Consider the following 8,603-nt stretch of genomic DNA (forward strand, 5'->3'; position numbering starts at 1 on the left):
GGTGAATTGGCTGCTACGAGGTTAACTACCTTAGGTTGGTCTGTAATATAACCTAAAATTTATGGAGTTAGGTGAGTAAAAACAATTAATACACCAAGCATAAAGACAATACTTATAGTGAATGCCAATTTGACTTTACGTAATGTACATATGGTTTTGTCTACAAAATCGACTCAACTTATGCTATGATACCAATTTGTAAAGGTCCGAAAAGACTAAACCAAAATAATGCAGGAATAAAGAGTTTTCGTTCAAAAAGATGTCTTAATAATCCATATAAAAATATTTTGGGAAGTATGTGCATACTTAAAATTATATACATCAAAAAAGAATTTTAAACATTTAGAGTGTGCCTCAAAATTTAAAAGTACTTAAAACTTTAAAAAAAAACACAACATCCCAGCTAGACCACATGTACATCCGAAAAAGAAGACTTGAATGCTCACTGCTCCACTTTGTCATTGCACTTATCTACAACATGAAAGAACTAGGTAAGTGATAACGCTTAGTAAGATGAAACTTATATAAAATAAAGAAAATATAAGACAAGGAAAGAAGTCAATGGCCGAGTCATTGAGAAGCAAGTACCAAACAAACATACTATAATTTAGGCTCTCGAAAATATTTGAGACCATAAGCATATAATGAAGGAATGCCTAAGCATCCCTACTTGACAAGTCTTAACCTAGAAATTTCCAACCAAACAAGATGTAACCACTTGCAGAAAAGCCAACAATAGTTCCCTTGGAATCTAATTGTACCAACAATTCAGGAGTCGAACTCAATAATAGTGAGGCATAAAAATGTGCCACTGATTCGCACTCATAACAACCAATTGTAAGAGATAGCAATACTATTAGATGGATCAACACTAGATACCATATCATCAGCAATCACATATCTCACCTGGGAAAAATGCTGTTATGGGTGTAAATGATATTACGCCAGTATATTAACGGATGCGCTTAACCATAATTACTTATTCTAGATTTGAATTGGAATTATTATTACACAGACTCCAACCGGTAAACTATAAGAAGTGAAACTCTAACCGCCATATGATGCAAACTTTTAACTGGGATATTAAATAGAATTATAATAACGATATTATGTAGAACATTAACTGCGATATTATGTGGACTCAAACCGCACTGTATCTTAAGCATAGACGTCCCCTAGGACCATGGTCTCTAAATAAAAATTATTTAGCAAAGTTTATGCATGTGCTTGTGTGCTAATAACTAGCAAACATTATACAAATTATATCATGTTGTAGCCATATAAATTAAATGTTGACTTACTTTGACTTCTTAGCACTTATCCGATACTTTGATTAACATATGTACTCTGATTAATTATGGCAATAACACTTAATAGATTTATTTTGGGAAACTAAGATTATCACTAACCAATTATTTACTAATCATAAACCACAATTGGTTTATATCCACTCTCTTATATAAATATAAACTGCTAAGGTTCTAAAAGAACTCGGTCCTAAGGCACGGTCATACTGAATAACATATCCATTCCTAAACGAACGTTTCACTTGAATCGCAACCAAAGTAGCTATTCTATGTACTCACTTAGATTAGGAACCTTTTTTTTATATTTAAAATATATTACCAATATTTTTCTTAATTCTTTAACCTTGAGAAGACAAGAGTTGTTTAATTAATTTTATTTTAAAAATAGTACTTTAATAGTTTATTGGCTTATGGAAAAGAATTCTTTAAATTTAATAAAATATTATTGAAAATGTATTTAGGATTCTAATTTAGATTTTCTCATTTTCTCTTAAAAAGTTATGGCTTTGGATCCTATTTTACTTTGGTCAATAAAATTTATTAAGGTAAATTTTATTAGAAATCAAAGGTCTAAAAGAAATTACCTTTAGGTTTAGTTTTAAGCCTAGCACACTTAAATAATGATTATATTATTTGTACAAATACTTTAGGTGTCAAAATGTCATTAACATCATGATCATAAAAACTGTCAATTTTTCCAAAATTAACACTCTACTTTGACATACTAAATTTAAGAAACCACAAAGTATTGTTTTTATAAAACTTTACAAATTATCATTTAAATATGTTGGCAACATCATTTCAAAATTTAAAGTCAAAATAAGTTAATTTTCCAAATAAATTAATTTTCTAAAATTCGTAGGTCAAGCTGCAACTTTTTAGAAACATATTTATCCCTTCAACTTGTGAGAGCCATCTCAACATGAACTCTTAACCTTTTTAAAGGTTTCAAATGTCCAAAATCATCTATAGTTCCTAATTAACATAATGAAAAGAAGAAATTACATAATTATGATAAATTTGGGGAGTTATACATGATGGAAGTCAAAACTCTAAACTGCCAGTAGGAAAATATTGTTCTTGTCCTAAGGAAACTTTTGATTTCCTTGTCTATATACAACCTAGCTTCTAAGCATGCATCATCAAGCTTAAAAATAACAATATTCACACTTTACAACAGAGGTTAATCCCAATAAAATATACATACAATTTAGATAATAGCTTAAACAAAATCTATCCAAACAAAACACAACTTTTACCTTTGGTTCCAAGCTTTGAGTGTGTATGTTTCTATAGGCTAGGTCTCTCAAGACTTTTACACCTTCAAATCACTGCTCCAACATCACAAGAGTTAGATCATAGTAGGTTTAAGGAATGATGGTAAAAGAAAGTAATTTTCCAAATCCTAGACACAACTTACCTCTTGAAATTTTCGAACCGTAGCTTGCATGCATGTACACTAGCTTGTTGAACCCTAACTTAGATCTTCAAGGAAGCTTCAATCGAGGTTCTCTTCTTGAGAGAGAGCGAGAGAGAGAACAAAAATGAGAGAAGGAAAGAGATAGAGAGAGAGAGAGAGAGAGGATGATGACAGGTTTAGGGTAGAGAGAAGAAAACATAGAAAAACAAATGATAATTTCTTTTATAAATTTTGGGTTTGTTTCTCTAAGTGTAGAAAGATGACTATGATTACTTAATGTGATTTGACAACAACTCACCCTCTCATTACCCCCATGGCCGACCACCTCTCTCAATTTATCCCATTTTTTCTAATTTAAATAATTTCTTAAACTAAGCCCAAAATCATTTACCATACGTGTTATTTACCCACTTTATAAACATCACATCACTTAAATTTAATTAAATCCTTATCTAGGGTAAATAGTTAAATTACGTGTGACACTGAACGTTAACTAATATGTCACCTAAGTTTAACTACTCTAAAGTTCATTAGTGGAAATTTATTTTATCAAGTAATTTCCACAATTTAGCTTAATAAGCATTCTCTATAAAATGAAAATTATAAAGAATTTCAATAGATTAAAAATTTTATCACAAAAGCCTATGCCCAAATAATTTGTCATAATTAATTATTCACGATAATTTAACCATTCCGAGATTTTTCCTGATAAAGGTTTTCAGTTTGAAACACAAACCGAGTTTTTTCCATAATTTCAGCTAAGATAAGCTAACTCTAGATTGGTTTCTCAATAATATTATATCATAAAATATTTGGAACTAAAAATATTCCTAACAAGTATTTTTGAAGTAGTTACAAAAATTCTGGATGTTACAAACTTTGTAGCACAAACATAGCATGACATAAGTCCTTAACGGTGATCAACTATAGCATCTCCCTCAAATGTGTCAGTAAATCGACATGCGGCGATACCTCACCAAGAAGACATCAATGCTCAAGACATCCTTTCTGCTAACACTATGGTATGTGGTAAATCATACAAACACCCTTCTTATCCGAACCATCACTAATAAAATCTTTACATTTTAGCCTCACTCAACATTCACTTTCTATCATTTATCTATAATCTCCATTAACAACCCTTTCTGATCATTCCCTTCTCTATACTAGTCGTAACCTTTAGACTTAAGCAACTCGTAACGTGATGTTGGTCAGATACAATGACAACTATGTTATTCCAACATTATTGAGCTTCTAGAATTCTCTATAGACCTATAATTGAATCTACTCCTTTCTAAGAAGTCTTAGTCCATTAATAAGTTAATAATATTCAAGTTTTATACTTAGGTTCACACAGATCACATACCTCTAACTTGTCTTAGAGTTTAAATTAACTTACTCGGGGTCCCACTATCATCAATAGAAATAATCACCTCCTTATAACCATTTGTACTCTATTACATTTGATATGCTTATCGTAAGGTTTTTCTAAGGTGATCTATTAAGGTATCCTACTCTTAGGCTCACAATAGTTTTATCTTTGATGTATCTCATAGCAACTTATTTAAAGTCCCTATGTTGTCCCATCTTCCGTAACTCATATGGTAGCTCGTTAACCAACATCCATACTTAATCATATGAGATGATACCAGAAGATGTTAACTTAGAGGTCGGGATAAGGGGTATTTAAATGGACCACACGATCAACTAGGCAATCATAAACTATATGTACTATGAAGCATACTACTGCTGACCCTAGGCCATAATTAGACCCCGAAGGATTAAATCTTGGCACATTTGCCTAATTTCAGTTTATCTAACCATTTACTTTGATAATTTAAATCTACTAACCAAAATCCAAGCATATATAACTCAAAATCATTCATGTCTTGCCCCATCATAGCAATACAACAACAATTTAGCTCATGGAGATAAAGGCCATAAATGTCATGTAATGATGCTAAGTCAAACTTTTGGACTACACACTCAAAATAGTTCTCTAAATAATTATTCAGAATATCATACACATAACAACAAGGGTAGCTGCATTAATTACCTAACTAATGTAATGCTGGGGGTGTATGTGCTATCACACCAGTTTAATAAAACTCCATTATGTCACTCCCATTGATGATCACTGGACATATGAGTTTTCTTAAGGAATCGAGACATCTTATTGTTATCAGGTAATGTATGTAATGCCTTGCTTTTTGGACACCGAATGGTAGCAGGGCCTGGAGGCCGAAATTTTATAATGAATATTATTTTTAATAAATAACATATATTTGTGAATCATATTCATGTAGCTAGAGTTAGCCAGTGCATGAAAAGTGTGGTTTGTGGTCAAACCAATAATTTTGGTCTTGTGCCGAACAAAAATTTCTAAATTGATTAAATCTCATATAATAAAGTGAAAAATTAATAATTATTGCCAAAACATTGACTTGGTCATAGAAGTATAATTGTGAAGTGAATTTAAGGGTTTCAAACCCTTTGAAAATCTTAATCTTCCTTTTTGAATGAAATTGCTTTTTAAGCATATTATGGAAATTAACTAGTAAATTCATCCACTAAATTATTTGAGAAAATTTAAATAAATGTGTTGAAATTTAGTTTATGGTGTCACATTCATCCTATTATTTAATTAGCCCCTAAGTTATTAACTTATCCCAAATAGTAAGAAAAATCAGTGGTTTACTGACACGAATACAACTTTTAGGAACAACTAGTTTTGGGCATAATTGGGAGATTAAGTTTGAATTAAAAATTAAGAAGATGATTAGGAGATGGCTGACCACGGGGATGGGATTAGTGTGCATGAAGGGTCTAGTCATGCATGAATAAAGCCTTTGGACACTAGGTGAGTAATACCACAAAACTACCTAAACACTTCAACATTTCTCTCTTTTTCCCTTCTCTTGGCCATACACTAAATCCCTCTCATTTTGTTCATTTCAAACTCTGAAATTTTAAAGCCTCTCTCTCCTGTCTTCCTCTCTAATTTTTGCTCTCTCTCTCTCTCTCTCTCTCTCTAGGAGAAACCTCCATGGAGGATTGTGAACATGCTTGAGAAAAACCAAGTTCAAGGTGAGTTCTTGCACCATTTCTTCTTTCTATTCTCTATGTCAAGCCTAGGGCTCTACTTGTGCACTATGGTCTCTGAGTTTTAACCATTTTTAACCATGGTTTCAAGGTCTTGAAGTTCAAGGTGCAGCTACAAGTCTTTCAAGCTCACATAGGTGCTTTGCATGCAAACTTGATCACCGAAGGAGGTAACATCCTTAGGTTTTGAAATGTCCATTCATCTCCATATTTCTTTCTCTTTTATGGGATATATTCTGAATTTGTGATATTTGGGGAAATGTTTTAAGGTATTGGAAGCTAGTGGTGGGATTCAAAACATAGGAGAAACACAAACCTAAAACCTAGAACAACAAAAGGTAAAATCTAGTGATTTTGGTTAAGCTTTGTGTATGTTTTGTAAATATGATTTGCATGTGTAATTTTTGTGGTTATATTCTTTCTTTGTCGTGTAATAATATTTTTATTATGGATGAATGATGCATGCATGGCTATAGTGTTGATTTTTAGCTTGGAATTCAAAGTTCCAATAGATTGTATGATGATATATATGCTTGCTGCCATGTTTTGACTTGACTTCCAAAGGTTCATGCAGTGCCATAACGACCTATTTCATGAAAATAAACTCTATGAATCAGTTGTATAGGAAGAGTACTTGATCTTAGGCTTTTGAAATGCTTAAAAATATTTTGTATGTTGGGAGTTATGCATGTGTTTGTGAAAATTGTACAAATCTGGAAAAATGTTGGCAGCTTTATTTCACGAATTTTGGGTAGTATTTTGAGTAGGGTCAAATTATTTTATACTGAAGCTTTTGAAAATGTTTATGGTATATCAAGATTCAAATCTATCAATTTTTGTGGAAATTTGACCAATAGAATGGGAGTTATAGAATGTCAAAGTTTACAAGAAATCTGGAAAAATGTTTTGGTCAATTTGAGCCTTGCATTTTGGAAAATTATTTGAGTAAGTAAAAAACAGTATCTTAATCTGATTTTTGAATTTAACACTCTATATATTGGTGATAAAACTGGTTTGATTTCATAGAAAAATAATGAAAAGGCTAGGATTTATATCTTTCCTAAGTTTAAAAAAATTAAGGTTTTTCGAAATAATGCTCTCTAGGTAGTCACCTTTGTAAACGTTTTTTATCATGTAAATATTGTCTTTTTGACCTAATTTTTTTCATGGATATATTTAGCACATTCTAGTATAGATCTAAGAAAACTCCAATCAAAATAATAAGCTAATTGGATTTTATGTGTTACCAAAGTTTAGGAAAAATCATGGTTTTAAACTAAACAGTTTCCATCGACACCTTTTGCTGATAACTGTCACGTGGTAAAAATGTGTATTTTGTCTAAAACTGAGCATACCTTCTTGGAATAGCCAAGAATGGATCTGTAAAAATTGAGAATTTTTGGGACTAAGGATTTAAAAGGGCATCCTTCCAAAGTTTGGGAATTATCACAAATAAATAGTTTTTCTAACACTAAGAAAATTTTGGGACTTTTTACCAAAATACAAGTTTTGAATGTTATTCAAATTTAGGACTAATATTTCATCTTAATTAAAGGGAATGAACTTGTAATTTTTGATTTAACATGGAATAAACAATAATAATATAAAAATGGGCCCAAAGCAAAAATTTTCAAAATAACTAAGGAAAAAGTAATCCCTTTATCGAATTAGACTTTTATTGGAATTCTAAAATAAATGAACTATACTAATCCTTCTAAGACCTAACTAAAGTAAGACACTACTACAAAAACACCCTTTAAGGACACTTTTTTAGGGCACTCACCTAGATGCGAGTCCTAAAAACATCTCCTCGACTTTTTAGGACTCGCAGAATTTCTTTTAGGGCTCGTGAAGCGAGTCCTAAAAACTATGTGTGTCCTAAAAAAGTTTGAATATTTTTAAATAAACACCTCCTGGACTTTTTAGGACACTCATTGTGAGTCCTTAAAGAATCTTTTAGGACACTCATTGCGAGTCCTAAAAACTTATGTGTGTCCTAAAAGTTTGAATTTTAAAAAATCACAAATTCCCTCAAATCTCTTGGACTTTTTAGGGTTCGCAACGCGAGCCCTAAAAACTGATGCGTGTCAAAAAAACAAATTAAAGTTTTACAAATAACTATTTTTTTTGTAAAAAAAAAAACAAACCCTATCTCCCACTCAGCCCCCTCTTCTTTTTATGTCCTCTCTCTCAGATTATCTCTCTCCTTCCCTCTCTCCTGCCTGATACTTTGTCGAGCCCGACTGCCGTCTTCCCCTCCGCCACCAGCAACATGCGCCGGCCAGGGAGCTTCGGAGGCCACCAAAGCTTTGACCCCTGCGAACTCGAGCCCTCACACGCCACCTAAGACGGACAATGGAGCCTGCGCTTTTGGGTTTTCCCAAAGTTTCCGATGAGATTCCGACCACCTTGGGTCGTTGTGAGTCGAGCCACCACCACCATCATACTCAACACTTTCATGCGAGCAAAACCCAACCAAGGATCGAGTTAGAAGTCGTCGGATTTCATTATTGGTGTTCATCGGAATCTATGGAGTCTGACACTTTTTGCCTCCAATCCGGCCACCACATTCCGTTCCACGAAGAACCACCACCACCACGATGTTCCGCGAGCCTTAGGCTTCAAAAGCCAATCACTTTTTTCTCAAACCACCGTCGTAGGGTGGTGGCACCGCCGCTGTCGCCGGAGCTCCAGTGGGAGCTTTGGGTACCAATTCATTTATTTAAAAATTAAAAATAAAAAATTTTCGGACTTGCGAACCTCACGAGTCCTAA

At 32.8% G+C, this 8,603-nt stretch overlaps 1 long non-coding RNA gene across 1 annotated transcript; it reads right to left on the minus strand.

Annotated features, from left to right (window-relative positions):
• Window positions 1-251: 251 nt before the first annotated feature.
• LOC133816280 (uncharacterized) lies at window positions 252-2,979 on the minus strand. The gene is made up of 3 exons (XR_009885131.1): window positions 2,728-2,979; window positions 2,567-2,638; window positions 252-471 (listed from the first exon to the last, which is right to left on the minus strand). It is a non-coding gene; the product is annotated as an uncharacterized LOC133816280 (long non-coding RNA).
• Between the last annotated feature and the right edge of the window lie 5,624 nt (window positions 2,980-8,603).

This window comes from Humulus lupulus, chromosome 2 (assembly GCF_963169125.1).
Source record: "Humulus lupulus chromosome 2, drHumLupu1.1, whole genome shotgun sequence".
Taxonomy (NCBI): Eukaryota; Viridiplantae; Streptophyta; class Magnoliopsida; order Rosales; family Cannabaceae; genus Humulus; species Humulus lupulus.